This window comes from Aythya marila (assembly GCF_965140915.1).
Source record: "Aythya marila genome assembly, chromosome: 6".
NCBI classification, from domain to species: domain Eukaryota; kingdom Metazoa; phylum Chordata; class Aves; order Anseriformes; family Anatidae; genus Aythya; species Aythya marila.
This window is the reverse complement of record NC_139047.1, coordinates 24,674,019-24,688,515: the sequence shown is the minus strand read 5'-3', so window position 1 is coordinate 24,688,515 and position 14,497 is coordinate 24,674,019. Positions and strand designations below refer to the sequence as shown.

General features: G+C 43.5%; 1 protein-coding gene across 1 annotated transcript in view; it reads left to right on the top strand.

Annotated features, from left to right (window-relative positions):
• The window catches only part of PDIA5 (protein disulfide isomerase family A member 5), a 96,847-nt gene that overhangs the window by 69,839 nt on the left and 12,511 nt on the right, over nt 1–14,497 (top strand). The gene's annotated exons all lie outside the window — the stretch shown is intronic.

Below are 14,497 nucleotides of genomic sequence, written 5' to 3'. Positions count from 1 at the left end.
CCTAACAGTATTTCTAGCAAACTTTTGAATCAGGCCCTTTGTAAGTTAGGTGAATGAAAGAAAAATGCTACACATGTACTCCTCCCCATTCATATTAGACGGCTTCTGTAGTTACATGCCATTTCTAGACACCATTTGTCTTTAGATATGCCTGTGATTCTCATGGTATTGCTGCAGCTAGCAGACTCACCTCTCCCAGCTTCCTCTATTGTCCCAGAGGCAGGCAGAGTCGGTACAGGTGATGAACTTTTAAGGGTTTGCCAAAGAGAGAAGATAGTCCTGGCACTCGGTATCAGGTAGTATTAATTTGCTTTTATTGCACAGTGACTCAGCTCTGCAGTGTGCAAGAAAAATTCTTCCCCATCAGATGGCCAGCCCTGCAATTCACACATAACCTTCAGATAAGCATTTACCAATTTGTTCCCACGGAACTGAAGGTATTTTCCAGAAAGGGAGAAAAAGCTCAGGTCCTTTATTTTGCTTTTTTTGTTAGAAAATTAGACAGGATGCTTTGGGGCTCTTGCAAAGCCCTGCTGGATGTGTGTGTGGAGAGAAGGGAGGGGTAGAATTCAGAAGGGAGATTTCTGGAAGATGGTAAAAGGAAAGGAAGAGGGACTTAATCCTTTCTCACCTCCAGTTCCTACCATCGATTGACTAGAACTTGCTCGTGTGCCGGGAATTTGTGATTCATGGATCTCAACTGGTTAAGAGTAAATTATAACTTTAAAATCAAATGATTGCATGTGAAATGGTGAGATTTAGGAGTTTGCCATCTTGGCTTTCTGTGGAAGAGAGAGCTCTTCTCTTTTATTTTTAAGTTGCTTTTCTTTAAGGCACTTAAGTTCTTAATCTTTTTTAAGTACATGTTTAGACCAAAGACAGTACGTGCAAAGAGTACATAGCTCTCAGAGCTGAAAGGACAAGACAACTCGCCTGATGGGTGAATTATGACACTGCTGTTTGCAGGCTGTGGTGAGCAAAGGTCAGCCTGTCCATGCCTGCAGGAATGGGCTGTAAAAGCAAGGTCTGCATGATGCAAGACCGGTCCTTTGAGGCTGCCTTCACACACATTCTTCTTGCACTATTTTCGACATGGTGCTGAATGAGAGTACCTGTATACAAGATGGAGCAGAGTTAACTGAAGCCAATTCTAGACTTAGCGCAACCCTTAAGCCAGCATTGCTGTGGCATTGTCAGTATGTGGGTCATGTGTAGCTTCTGATTTGGTGGACGTGTCCTCAGTAAACGTGGAAGCTGCCTGTGTGCAAAATAGAAAGCGCCCACACAAATGGAGTGCAACAAGCCTGCCCTTTGGTGGGTGCAGAGGGAAGTAACAGATGAGTATTTTAAATCCATTTTCTGTGAAATAATTATTAATGCAATAGAACAGTACAAATCATTCTATTTTTCTGATTTTCTACAGTGATAATGTGCTAAATTTGATAGATTAGGTTTTGTTTACCGTTTTCTCAATCTCGAGACCTCTTGGAGCTTACATTGCCAATTAGTCTTAACTTGCTTATTTTAGTGCAGAAGGAGCCCTGCTAAAATTGCCAGGCCACATTAAATCAAATAATTTTCTTTTTCTATTCAGATCCACATCTCGGGTCAGTGCCGACTCACAGTATGTTACTCCATTCACTTGTGACTCCGTGGCAGTATTTGTTACACTTACACATATGCTGGGATATTTTAAGGCTGGGGGTGTGTGTATACATGCATATATAAAGTATGTTTATATATAAATATTTATGCTAAGAAATGTATCTCTCATCTGTCATTAGAATTTAAAGCAGAAAGTTGAATATTCTAACCTTTGTAAAGCTTTAAGCTGGAGTGACAAACCTTTAGGCAAAGGCCACAGATATATATCTTACATGCAAATTAAAATGAGATCTGGCTTTTCTGTGGCAACTTCTCGTGCAAATTACTTAATATGTATAGGAGAGTCATCAATCTGCTGCTCTATAGATAACTCTGGACTGAGCTGAACGATGCTTTAATGGTGCTGAGCAGTGCTTCACAGTGATTTAGCTCTGGAAATGACGACTGCTACATCCACATGGAAAAGATGGGGAACTCATCACCCATTTTCAGGGTGATGGAGTAAAGCATAAAGGTTATTCCTGGTGCCTGTGGAATATTTTAAGGACTAAGAATGTGAATCAAAACTCTTCAAAGTACTGGGGAAGAAAAATCTACTTCTGTGAACTTGATACTTGCAAAGAATGATGTCCGTGCTTTCACACTCCTATTCCTCCCCAGTGGTGTTCCTGCACACTGCAGAGACTCATTGGGGTGGGAGGCAGTTGTAAGGGCAGGTCTTCATCACTAACTGGGGACAGCAGTGCTGGCTGGAGAAAAGCTAATGCTGCTTGTAACTGTCTTGTGCCTGATCTTCATCCTGCTGTCCACTGGGTAGGTCTGTACCCTCTGTGGCCACCACACCACGCAGCCTTGAGGGCTGGCACTTCGAGTGGGCTGCTGGCATCTGTGCTGCATAGCACCTGGCCCAGCTCTTCTGTGGGCTCTCATGCAGGTCCTTGTGGACCTAAGATTTAATTGTCATTGCATCTCCCCTTATCGAGTTCAAAACCTCTGAAATAGGAGGAAGGCGATGACATAGCCTGCTGAAGTGAAGCGAGATGCAGTAGACATGCGTTATGTCCAGGAGGCTGGCATGAAGGGTTTGAGGAACATTTAAAAGCAGTAGGCTTGTTGCATGAGCATTGCAGAGATGTTTAGGGAGGCCTTATGGGATCTGTGTCTATTTTGTCTCTATAGACCATCCCTCAAGAGTACTGGGTACCACTGGCTAGTCCAGGTTTCCTTTTGTAACCGGTTAGCTTGGTTCAGAAATGAGGAGAGGAGACAACTAGTCTGAGTGTGGTTTGGTGTGCACACAGTATGTGGATGATCAGGATTTGGGGGGTGTGGACCAAATCAGGATCTGAGCCAAACTGACAAGAGTAGATCCAGCCTAGCTCAGCAGACACCCAGAAGGACACTAGCTGTGTGTCTGTGCTCTGTGCCCAGAGCTGCTTTCAAGAGTTGCACCGATAATTGCCTAGCATTTTAGACTGACCAGTTTGGATCAGTGTTGTTTCTGGGATTGCTTTTCATCGGGGACAGTTCATATGTCCTCATTTTTTGTTTGTATAGCTTATCAGAATGTGTTTTATCTGCATTTTTTACTTTTATGCGAGCTCTCTCTACTCTGTTACCCTGGATAATTGAGATTTGACTTTGCCAATGCATTAAATTTTAACCTCCTCCTACTATAGCACTGAAAATGGTGCAAAATAGAAGCAGTTGGTTGTTGATTAGTTGTCGGAGTCACAAAGGGCAATGAAGTTCCAGTAAATAAAGTGTCTTCTCAGTTGGAGATGTTTTTGCTGCATGACTCAAACTGAATTAGCAAAAAAAAAAAAAAAAAATGTGACTGAATGTTGAAGATTGAGTGAAGCTAGGTGAGCATAGTGCAGTGAAACATAGTGCACACAGATTGTTCTTCGGGAAAGCACTGTGAATTTAACCCAAAGTTTTGTCTGGAAAAGCCTTTGCAGTCCTACATGAAATTTCTTGCCACGCAGACCCGTACCAAATTATTGAGCATCACGTTCTCTAAGCAAACCATGCGTGGTTCTCTCTTGCTCTTTGCTCACCTCATTTTTTTCAGGATTTAATGTGCCTCTCTGTTGCAATAATTTGGGGATGTGACCATCAAGCTGGTAGCTTTTCTTGAATGACGTTCCTTCAAACTTAGGTTAGGTCTTTACTTCCCATGTACTTCTAATTATCTCTAAACAGGCAAGGCTCATTACGCACACCTCCCACACCAATTCTCACACAAAAGCAGTAGCTGTCCAGTGGTGGCTTTTAAGAATTAGAGACCAGCACATGCAAACATGCTTCTCTTGTTCAGTGCTTGAGATAGTTGCTTCCAAAAAGACTACAAATGAATCAACCGCCTCAGAAGCAGGAGCTGTATATAATAAAGCATCAATAACATCCAAATGATGGGGAAGACAGAGAGAGAGAGGGGGAGGTTGTTTTTATTTATTTTTATTTTTTAAGATCATCTCTTTTTAAGGGGAAGTGTTTGGTGCTGAGCAGATTCATTCCATTCCTAATTTTTTAAAAGCCACAAGGTAAGTGTTCTTAAACAAAACAAAGAAGACTTTTGGCAGCAATGAAAAATAATAGGGGAAAAACGCTCCCTTTTAATGGCTTATAAGGGCAGCAGTTGCCAATGTTATTAACTTGCCAAATGGCCTCAATTTGTGGGACTCAACAGGGTTCACAGAATGAATATTTTTAATAAATACTTTGCTGGGAGCTGGTTTCCGGTTTTGCTTCTTTGTTCAGTGGCAAAACTTTTCCTTCACTGGAAATTACTTTTGTCAGCGGGAAAAGGTTATTCTCTGGTGAAGCCTGACCCACAGGGGTTACGCAAAGAACACCTCCAAATAAACCTTGCCGAGGATGATTTTAATGAGGTATTTTCGTATTGTATTGAGTTAGCGGCTGTGCAGCGACAAATGGAGATGCAATTAAAACACATCAGCAGCCTCCCCGGCTCTTCACTTCTTTAAAAAGGCTTTTTCTTTTAGGACTGGAAGAAATGAATGAGGGTGCTTACTGTTTTGCACTTGATGAAATCATAGAAGAGTCCGTGGTGTTTATATGTGTTTTTTGCTGTTGTTTTTGTTAAAAGGTGGGCATTATTCTAAGTTGCTACTGGGAGATGGCACCGGGGTATTGTTCTGGCGTGCAACAGAAATGTCCTTTGGCTTCCAGCTGAAGCAGGAATCTGACAGGGAGGCATCATCGCTGTCTGATGGGCTGTCCCCTGGCCACCTTGCAGTAGGAAATTGGATAGGAAGCAAGGTTTTCGGTTCTGACTGTAAATCAGTCCTGCCTGTCCCTGTGCATCTCATCAGCAGTGCATAAAAAGCTGAAGGCTACAGCAAACTTGCATTAATTTTACCCGCAGGCTTTGTTCAAAATACTGATAATCCTGCTGCTCTGTTTCTGTATCCTGGTATGCTCCTCTGTCTCTCCACAAATAAACTTCCCAGTTTCTTCTGCCCAAGTTTTATGCTGAGGAATATGCATGGCAGGAAAGCCCTTAGCTGAGCCTCCTTGTCAGACTGGGTCGCACGGAGCGGGTTTTGGCCATTAATGCTAACAGCCAGCTCCTGTCTCCTTGCTCCTGTGGCTTGAGCTGCTTTCAAAAAGCTGTTCTTAAGAAAGCAGTACTGGTTCCTTTTCCTCTCTACTCTTTTTAGAAGTAAGCTGGGACAAAGCTGGCTGTTCCTTATCTCTGCCCTTGCACAAGAAGGTTTGGGTCTCAGCACCGGGCAGAGCCGGGTGACGTGGTTCTGTGTGAAGGGCACACGGGGGCCGAAATACTCAGCAGCAGGGTTAGCAAGGTCCAAAGGCACTGAGCAGAGCAGCACAGATGCGTTCAGTGCCCTGTGATAGCCTCTGCGTGGCTCTCACCAAGTGCCTTTCCCATCGTTTGCAAGCACATCTTGTTAAGTTTTCATTAGGAGGTCGTACCAGAGTCTGAACAAAATGGGCGTGTTTGTAAATGAAGCTTAAGCTATCAGAAATTATTAAAAACATGCTGAACAGAAAGAATCCGTTTCAAGGCAAAAACCCTTGCAGGAAGGATTTTCTGGTTGTTGACTGAGGCAGGAGCGAGGTCTGGGCCCTCTGATAATGAGGCTTCAAATCCTGCGTGGGCTGGCATTGCAGAATTTTGATGTGTTGGCTCTGCCAGGAACACTTTCCTCCTGCAGTAGTGGTGCTCCCACTACAGCCCCGTGTTAGCGAGGTGCATTCCTGGCAGTGGAAGTAGTGCTGATGCAACAGGGCCCATCAGCAGGCTGGTTTTGATAGAGGGTGAATTTATAGAGTGGTCTCTGCAATCAGGCTGTCAGAACTGCTCCCAGCCCTAGTGTTTGTGTCAAGGCTCTTAATTAGTGCAGGGAGAACACTTCAGTAGCTGCTCTTAAAACACGAGTTGGGGCACTTCACTGGGCTGCATGTAGCTGTGGCTGGTGTCTGGAGCAGGCTGGGGCCTGGGGCATTAATCCTTAATTTATCTGGGTGATCCAGGTCCTCTTGTTTTGTAAAACAGGATTCTTGTTCTAAATCTGCAACAATCCTACAGTGTTACAGCTGCTTGAATTGGTGCGAAGAATATTACCCGTGCCTGAATGGTTCAGGGTGGTGAGAAAGGGAGGAGGATTTGGAGCACATCCCCTTGCCCTGTGAAGCTCTCCCGCAGGTGGGCACAGATGTGGTGCTGCAAGGCCACGTACAGCCTGCCTGTGGTGCACCAGGAGACATTCACCTCCAGCTGTGCCACCCACCCTGCTGCATTGTTGTCAAATGTGCTTCCAGTAAGGCAGATGCTTTTGCTGGTGATGCCAGGTGATCGCAAGGGGAGCTGGTTTTGAGCCTTGCTCAATAGAAGCGTGACGGCATGGTGTGAAGAAGCTCAGCCTCCCCTGCTGCCCTACCAGACCACTGCCAGCTCAGAGCAGTTTGCTTTCGGATTACCAAGTGCGTTCACTGGCACGTTAGATGGCAGAATTATTTCATGTGCTTTTATACTTTAGTTGTATTTGTAATTAACCAAGGCTGCTGATGTTTGGTTCCAAAACTGCAGCCTTACCACCACTGTTGTCTGCTTGGTTGGTGCCACGTGGGGTGGTGACAGACCTTATCTAGAAACCCAGGTCTCCTGGAACTGACACCGTAGTTGTTCTGGATGTAGCTACTGATCTTCAGCCTTTTCTGTCTGGATGTGGCTCACTGTGCAGCTTTCCCTCTGAAGGGATTGTTTGGTGCTGTATGCTAATTGCTGTCATCATTAGCGATTCACCGCAGCCAGTCGTATCCTTGTCTTCTGCAGTGGGTAAAACAGTCCAAGGGTTTTGCACTGAGCCTCTCCCACTTCTTAACCTTTGCAGCTTGGCCTGTTCTGATGACCTTGCTGCCATTGCAGTTGTTCATTTCTAAGGCTGTGGTTTCCAAAGGTTTGGTTTTGTGTGTCCCTGTTTTCTTCTGTATACCTCAGAGTGCTGCAGAGCAAAGAGAGCATAGTAAAGCTGGGTGCTAATGCAGTGCATGCCATATACAAACTGACTAAATATCCTTCAAGGGTAAATGCAGTTCAGCAAGCAGTAGGTGATTTCTCAGCCACTTTCACACCAGGTAGAAGTTTAACCACACAGGATTTTGGAAACCAGAAGGAGGAGTTTCTACTGTAAGCATGCAGTTGCTGAGCACTTAAGGGTGTATCGTTCCCGTGCCAAATGGCTGAGAGGCAGACAAGTGCAGTGCTGCTATGGAGAAGTGGTATTTTCGTCCAAGATGCTCAAAAAGGCACTGAAGTAAATTGGCCCTCTAGCTCCTGTAAGCTTTCAGTAATAAGCTGGATGCCTGTTGTCATCTGCAGGAGGGAACTGCATCTTTTGCACCAGGAGTAGGTACGACGATCTCTGTTTGGTGTTAGCACCGTGCTTCTTGACTTCATGGGGCTGTGCTAGCAGCTAGTGCATCTCTGCAGCAGCCGTGGGAGGTAGGTATAATTGTGCCAGACCCACCTTTCTGAAAATGAAGATACAGGAACTGAGACTTGTCTGAGAGCGTTGTGGTGACGACAGAGCCAGGGATGCTACTCAAGAGTTCTCAACTTTCACCTCTGCGCGCATTTTCCCTTTCTTGTAAATCCCCTCTTCCTCTCAGAAAATCATGGGAAATTGGTTTGGAAATAATGTTTTAAGAGATCATATAAAAACAGTACCCTAAAGGAGAGTCGACTATATTTAAATCCTCTCAAAGCTTCCTTCAAAGCCCAGAGCAGAACAGAAAGTCCTTTTAAAGTTGACAAAGTAATTGTTCAAATAGGTTGGGAAAACAAACAGGCAAACAAAAACCCCACCGGTATGTTGTGAAATCAGTAGTCAGCTGCCTGCCATGGTTAGGAGTAGCGAGGCGAGCCCTGGTCGACCTGATGCTTAAATGAAAACCTCATGACCTTTTTCATATCAAAGGACAAATCCCTCTCAATTATTAATACCTTCTGTCTTGGAAATATGATTATGCTATGTGTCAGGTCATGTTGTAAAATGAGCTTTGGCTCCAGATATTCAATTAGAAGGCCCTCCACTTTTCTACTGGAGGAACAAAAGCAAATTAACCTTTCAGTAACATCTCCAAATGCCTTTCTCAAATCTGCCTGTGATTTCAATAACTTGTGTAGCTACACAAATTGTGTTAGTTTAAGCAGTATATCCATTTTCAGCTCTTATCTGTGCAATTACTGCCCATGGCTTGCCTTTCCTTGATTGACCAAGTAATATTCTTGTTTTAATTCTGGCTAATCACTCGGAACTCTTGAAGTGGAAACAGGCTTTGCTTTGCACTGCAATCTACAAGCTCCTGGGTTTCCTTTGATAGCTGTGCAATGTGCTGCTTTCTCTTGCTTAGAATAGCAGTCATTTGAAAACCAATAACGGAGGGCACTATCTCTCCCTGTTATTTTAGCCAGCAATAATTTCAAACAGAGACAGGGAACCAGAAAGTCATTCTACGCTCTGCACCTCTCATGCTGAGGGTGCCATCCTGCCACATGCTGAGCCCGCCGAGGCCCCGATGCTTTTGCAGGGGCATGAATGGAGTCAGCCCCTCGCAGCCCTGCTCCTGTCAGGCAGGATTGCAGACCCTGAGAGTCACTTAACCTCTTCCTGACTCCATTTAACCTTGGGTGTAATGAAGGAGGGGGATAATCGTGTCTTTTTCTCCTAGGGGCAATTTGAAGCGTAATTAATTGATGCGTTTGAGATCACCCATTGCAAGATGCCGAAGGGGGGAGAGGAGCCCTTCCTCTTGCTGAGGACAGAGCACAGACAGCACAAATGCCACGGTCTCTCACATGTCACTGGGCTTTCAGATCTCCTCTAAGGAGCCGGTCAGGACTCCGCTCTGAAAATACTGAGAGTTGAAGTTGCCATATTTAAAAAAAAGGAAAGTCTGCAACATTAAAATGTAGGCATGTTTAAACTGTTTTTGAAGAATCTCATTTAAAATATATGCACCTTGCTTGTGACTGTACTTGTCAGGTTTTATTATGTACAAGATGCTAAAAGCATGCGCACGGACAACACTGGCAGGATTATACATCGTTACATATTAATGGTGGGCAAAAAGGACGGTATAGTCCTGTCTGAAGGCAAAGCACCTGTTATGTGCTGGTAGAGCCACTTTGGTTGGGATGCTGTGCTCAGGGTCAGCAGGGACCAACATCCTCACCTGCCCTGTGTGGCCCTGCAGCTCCTGGACAACAGGAGACTTGTACCAGGACAGGAAAACCATCCCGCCTCTGTAGCAGCTTCAGCTCAGCAGGGCGAGTCAAGGACAGGCTGTGGTCTGCTCAGGTAGAGAACCACCTCACAAAAACTACTCTTAGAAAATCATTCCCTTTCAAATGAAAAATCACCGGTGATGGGAAATGTTTCTTGTTTGAATTTGACCAGCTTCTGCTGCCAGCCAGCTCTGGAAGTTACTTAGCCTATGGCAACCAGCTTTTGAATAGCTTTTTAGAGTGAAAACTGGGCTGATTCATCTAGATTTCTGTCACTTCTTAATCTTTGGATTTCACCTATTGATTCACTTGAGTTTCTTGACTCCCTTTCCCATGAGATGTGCCTTCTTTGAACTCAGTTCTTGATTTGTGGAGCCAGAACTGCAGGCAGCAGTTAGGAGGTACTAGGCACAGAGGCCCTCTCCACACCTACTTAATATTTTAATTTACACATTCAGTAAAGTTTCTTCTGACAACTCCATCATTTTCTTTCAAAGCTATTGCTAGAATTGTTTTGGATTCTTTTGCTTCTAATACATTTAAAGCCCCTTATATATTTAAAACATCATTATTACCTCTGCTGACTGTAGATACTGCTTTGATGTCCATTTGCTTCCTTTATCTGTTTTGTACAAATTGTTAGCTTTTGATTTGTATTCATTAAAAACAGCTTCACCTTTCTTCTGTGTGCTATGCTAATACGGCTTCCACTCTTCTAAGGAAACTGAATTAACCTTGTACTGCTCAGCTGTAGAGAGGTTATATTGTATTACCGCCCTTTGTAGTTTCAAATTAAACAAAGCATGAAGTAACTTAAAGGACCTTTTTCATATTTAAGCAAGTGGAAACCTGCATCTTATGGAAGCAGAACTTGCTTCCTTCAGGCAATTCTGAAAAATTCATATAGTTTTATTTTAAATTTAATAAGGTGACTATTGTCCAACAGGGTGAATCTGCTTCACGCACTAGTCAGGAGACATCTTTATAATTGTTATCGGGTCCTAATACTTTAATACATTGGAGCTTTAAGAATCTCTAATATTTTTTTTTACCTTGTCATCTCTAAACAATTCACTTGGTTAAAAAGAGAAACCCTGCCAATGAAAAATTCTCCATTTAAATCTAATAACGATACGTAGGTTATTCACTTGATTGTTTGATTGCTTTGGAAATCTCTTTGCCTTCCACCTGCATCCCATGGGACCCTGCAATTATGGGAAATGTTTACAGTTGTGCATACAGGATATTATTTCTGGGGTATTACCGAATTACTACAACATTTGCCTGATTACTCTTATATCTGGGGCAGTGTGCACTGTTTTTTAATATCAGTTTCATGTGTTTCTTACCTTAGCTGACAAATGATTTCATATTGTTTTTCCCCAGTCTGCTTTTTGTTTAAGAAAAAAAAAGTTTGCAAGGTGGCACGAGCACTTAGTACATTTTTCTGTTTCCTATGCAATGTCTTGGTTCTACATCAGTTGCCAACTTCTTGTGACATTGTGTTGGAAACAGCATCCAGCTCAACCCTGTGGTCCTTCACTTCTTCAGTCCTCTAGCTTGTGTTTCCACAAGGATTAATCCTGCTTGTGCTGGTTTCTCCAACGCCTTTGTGTCCACAAACCACATCCAGCTCGCTCATTCTTTCCTCAAATATACACAAACGACACTGTACCACGTTCCTGCTATCAGCAAATTCAGTCGGCACAAAATAAGCTGGGTTGTATGTTTCCCCCTTCATCTCCCCAGCAAAGCACTAGCTTTCCTTTAAACGTCTCACTAATTAGAGATGTAATCTGGCTCCTGTGCCAGCCCCTCAGTGACCATGGGTCTGCATAAAAGCTGCTTGCCTGCTTGATTTCCCTCGTTTGCCACTCATCAGCCATTCCTCTTGAATTTTTACCTACAGAAGCCGTATTTTTCATGTACCAGATCTATCGAGAACTACTTGGTTTTTAAGGTCAGCGATGTGACTGCCCACGTGACTGTACTGCAGTGTCTTCCCAGACCAACTTGACAGCATGAATACTGAAGAAAAAATAAACTGTGGAAAATACTGGGTTCATGTAAGATTTTAACCTGGTAGTGCAAAGGCAAGGAGAAGGGAGGAGTCCCTCTGTTGCAGGTGTTCTTGCGTGGATCCATGGATGTGTGGTTTAACAGGCAGTCTCTTCTGGCAGGCTCCAGTGGTCAGGCAGAGCAGATAGCGCTGTGGCTGTGTGGAAGGGCCTCTAGAGTGCAAGATTTTGAGCTCAGAGAGGTGAGAACAGCTGGATGGGGTTGTAATATGGTTGTGTCATTTACCGATCAGGAACAGAGAACAGCCTTAACGCATGCTACTGCATGTGGGTTAGGCTTGGAGCTTTCTTGCTTGCCTGCCAGGTGATGCAAGTGTGTTCCTGCATTAGGAAATGAAGTTAGCTCAGGGCTTTCAGAAACAGTTAAACGTTTTAAGCACCAATGCTGGGATCCCATCAAAGGGGTGGATGTTCCAGAAGCAGATTTCTTACAGATTTCTCAAGTCACACAGGAAATTACTGCTCAGTTTGTGTATGCTGTTAACCCCGTCAAGATCAGATTTGATAATGATGTAGAAACGAATACAGAAATGGGTGAAGCAAAGCCCTGCACCTATGTTAGAGGTCTCTGCTGCCAGATGTGCTATTTCCAATGCTGATCAATTGAAAATCCACCTCTCAGCCTTGTAGGAAGCCTGTGCTTCTACTGTAGCACCCAAATTAATCAAGTAAAATGTAATAAATCTTCCTATTTCTTTAGTCTGTAGTCCTATAAATACTACTAAGAAGGGAATAGGACCTTTTGATTCTCAACACCTTACCCACACCTTCAGATGCCACCAGTTTAATCTTTTTCCGCTACAGTCCATCTGGAAAATCCTTTCTAAGGAGTCCACACGCTTTCCTATCCTCGTGTACAGTGCTCAGTACATTTCCTTTCTTTTCACTTTCAAATCTGAAAGATAGTGTTAACACTTAAAATAAAGGTGTGATAGTGGGTGTGAAAAGGGAATGGGGAGAACAAGTTTTCCGTCTGTCAAAATGAAGACATCAACCTCTGCTTTTATTTTTTTTGGCATGTGTGCTTTAAATAGAATGACTGGGTTGGGTGACTTCCAAGTGTTTGCTACATTTGGCAATCCTTCTAAGTTGTAACAGATGAAGTTCTGCTGTTCCATATGATACGCTCCTTCCCCATTTTTTTGGTGACTCCTTGAAGCTCCTTGGGAATTCAGCACAATATTCACATCTGTTCCATGGATGGATGTCCAAGGCTAACAAAATGCCTACTGGACTTGGAGTTAGCTCTGCCAAAAGCCATATGGTTGTGTTTTCGTTTTGCAAGCACAGTGCAGTAAAGAAAGCAGGTTGGGCCAAGAGAGAAGAGAAGGGAGTGTAGAAGAGGGATGGAGCTTCAGATCACTAAATGAAGGTATTTTTTTTTTCCTTTGGTATTAGAGTGGGAAGATGAGATGATTACAAAAAGAGGAAACGAAAACTGTAAGCATAGATTTTTATTTTTATTTTTGAATTACGTGGCACTCATCTCCTTTGTATGGTGTTGTTGACCGTAACCTCAAGGCAGGTTTTGTTTTGCCTACCTTTTTCAAAAAATGTTACAGTCTGGATAATTGGATGCTCCCTTTTAGCCTTTTAAGTATGCATCTTTGCAGAGAACCATGCTCATAGCCCTTCTTGGTGCCACACCATGCAGTCACCAGCTAAACTCCCACACAGGCTGTTTTCTTACCAGCTGTATGTTGGCCCCTGTAAAAGGGCAGCTTTCATTTTCAATAGCTACTTTCTGTGTCTGAAAGACTATGCTTGGTATTTGTTGTTTCATGTTCTGATCTTCTTGAAGAGCATGGCTCATGGAGAGCTCTTACTGCTGCAACTTTAGAGGGAGCTTAGAGTGAGTCCTTACCAAAAGCCCCATCCTTCACTTGTCCAGCACACACGAGGTGCGAACAATATCTACTGATGTATCACAATAAAAGAAATATCTTTTACTGAGGGTTTGAAAGTTGCTGTTTGGTGAAATTTAAATTCCAAGCTCAAGATGAATAGCAGAAAGGGGGACCCGAAAAGTTTTAAGTTCTTAGGAGTCTTTGTTAGAGTGCAACAGTTGGGTACCTTGCTTTCCACTAAACTACAGCACGTGAACGTGTAGATTGCAGCGAGTGTTCCTGTTCTAAGGCTGTCTGATTTTCATGTTTTTTTGGTCTCTGAAATTATTTTTAGATAGCGTCACCAGTTCTGATTTATTTCTGTACGGTAATGTTAACAGGCCAACCAAGGCTTTCACCCCACAGCACAGGACATTAGCCAAGATGCGTCAAGAGACAGGCTTGACCTGAAGGTTTGTCAGTCTCAGGCAGACAGGACAGGCAAATGGTGGGAGAGAAAATGGGTCACTGATGTGGGCTTCTGGACACGGGAGCAGTGCCTGGCAGCCTGGGGCACTAATATCCTCCTCTTCCTTTCCTTTCTTGACTGTTTTCTCCCTGACTAATGTCAAACTGCTCAATGAAGTTAATATTTGCAAGCTGTGGAGGATGTGCACTGTGTCCCTCTGAAACACAGCTGCCTTCAGGCAGATGCTATCATGCTGCATAGAGGGTTTGAGGCTGGTGAGGTGGATTTGAAGAAATGCCTCAGTTTCCCAGGAAATTTTCCTTTGACTTTTTGGTGCTGTTAGTTACTGCATAAACTCTTGGTGGCGTTTATACACATCCCATTATGAAGAAGAAAAAAAATTAAAAGCAGTGCCTCTAAGGAATGAAATTGCCTTTTGGTCAAGATGAAAGGAGTGTGCAGCTTTTCCTTTGTGAGAAGGGATGCGCAGAGTTTATGCACGGGTGCTGTTTTTCTTGTCACCCAAGAGCGAGTGCAGTTTGAGACAGTGGCTTTGAGCCTCAGAGGGCGTTTGTTCAGCACTGACTAAAAAGCAGTGCAGCCACTTATTTACCAGTGTTTTACAGTGATGAACAACAGCACCGTAAGCTATAATTGAAGCTTGTGAGCAATTCATTGTGCTTTGTTCTGTTCTTATCCAGAAATAATACCACGATGAACTCTTGTGCTTTTTTAGTTATAT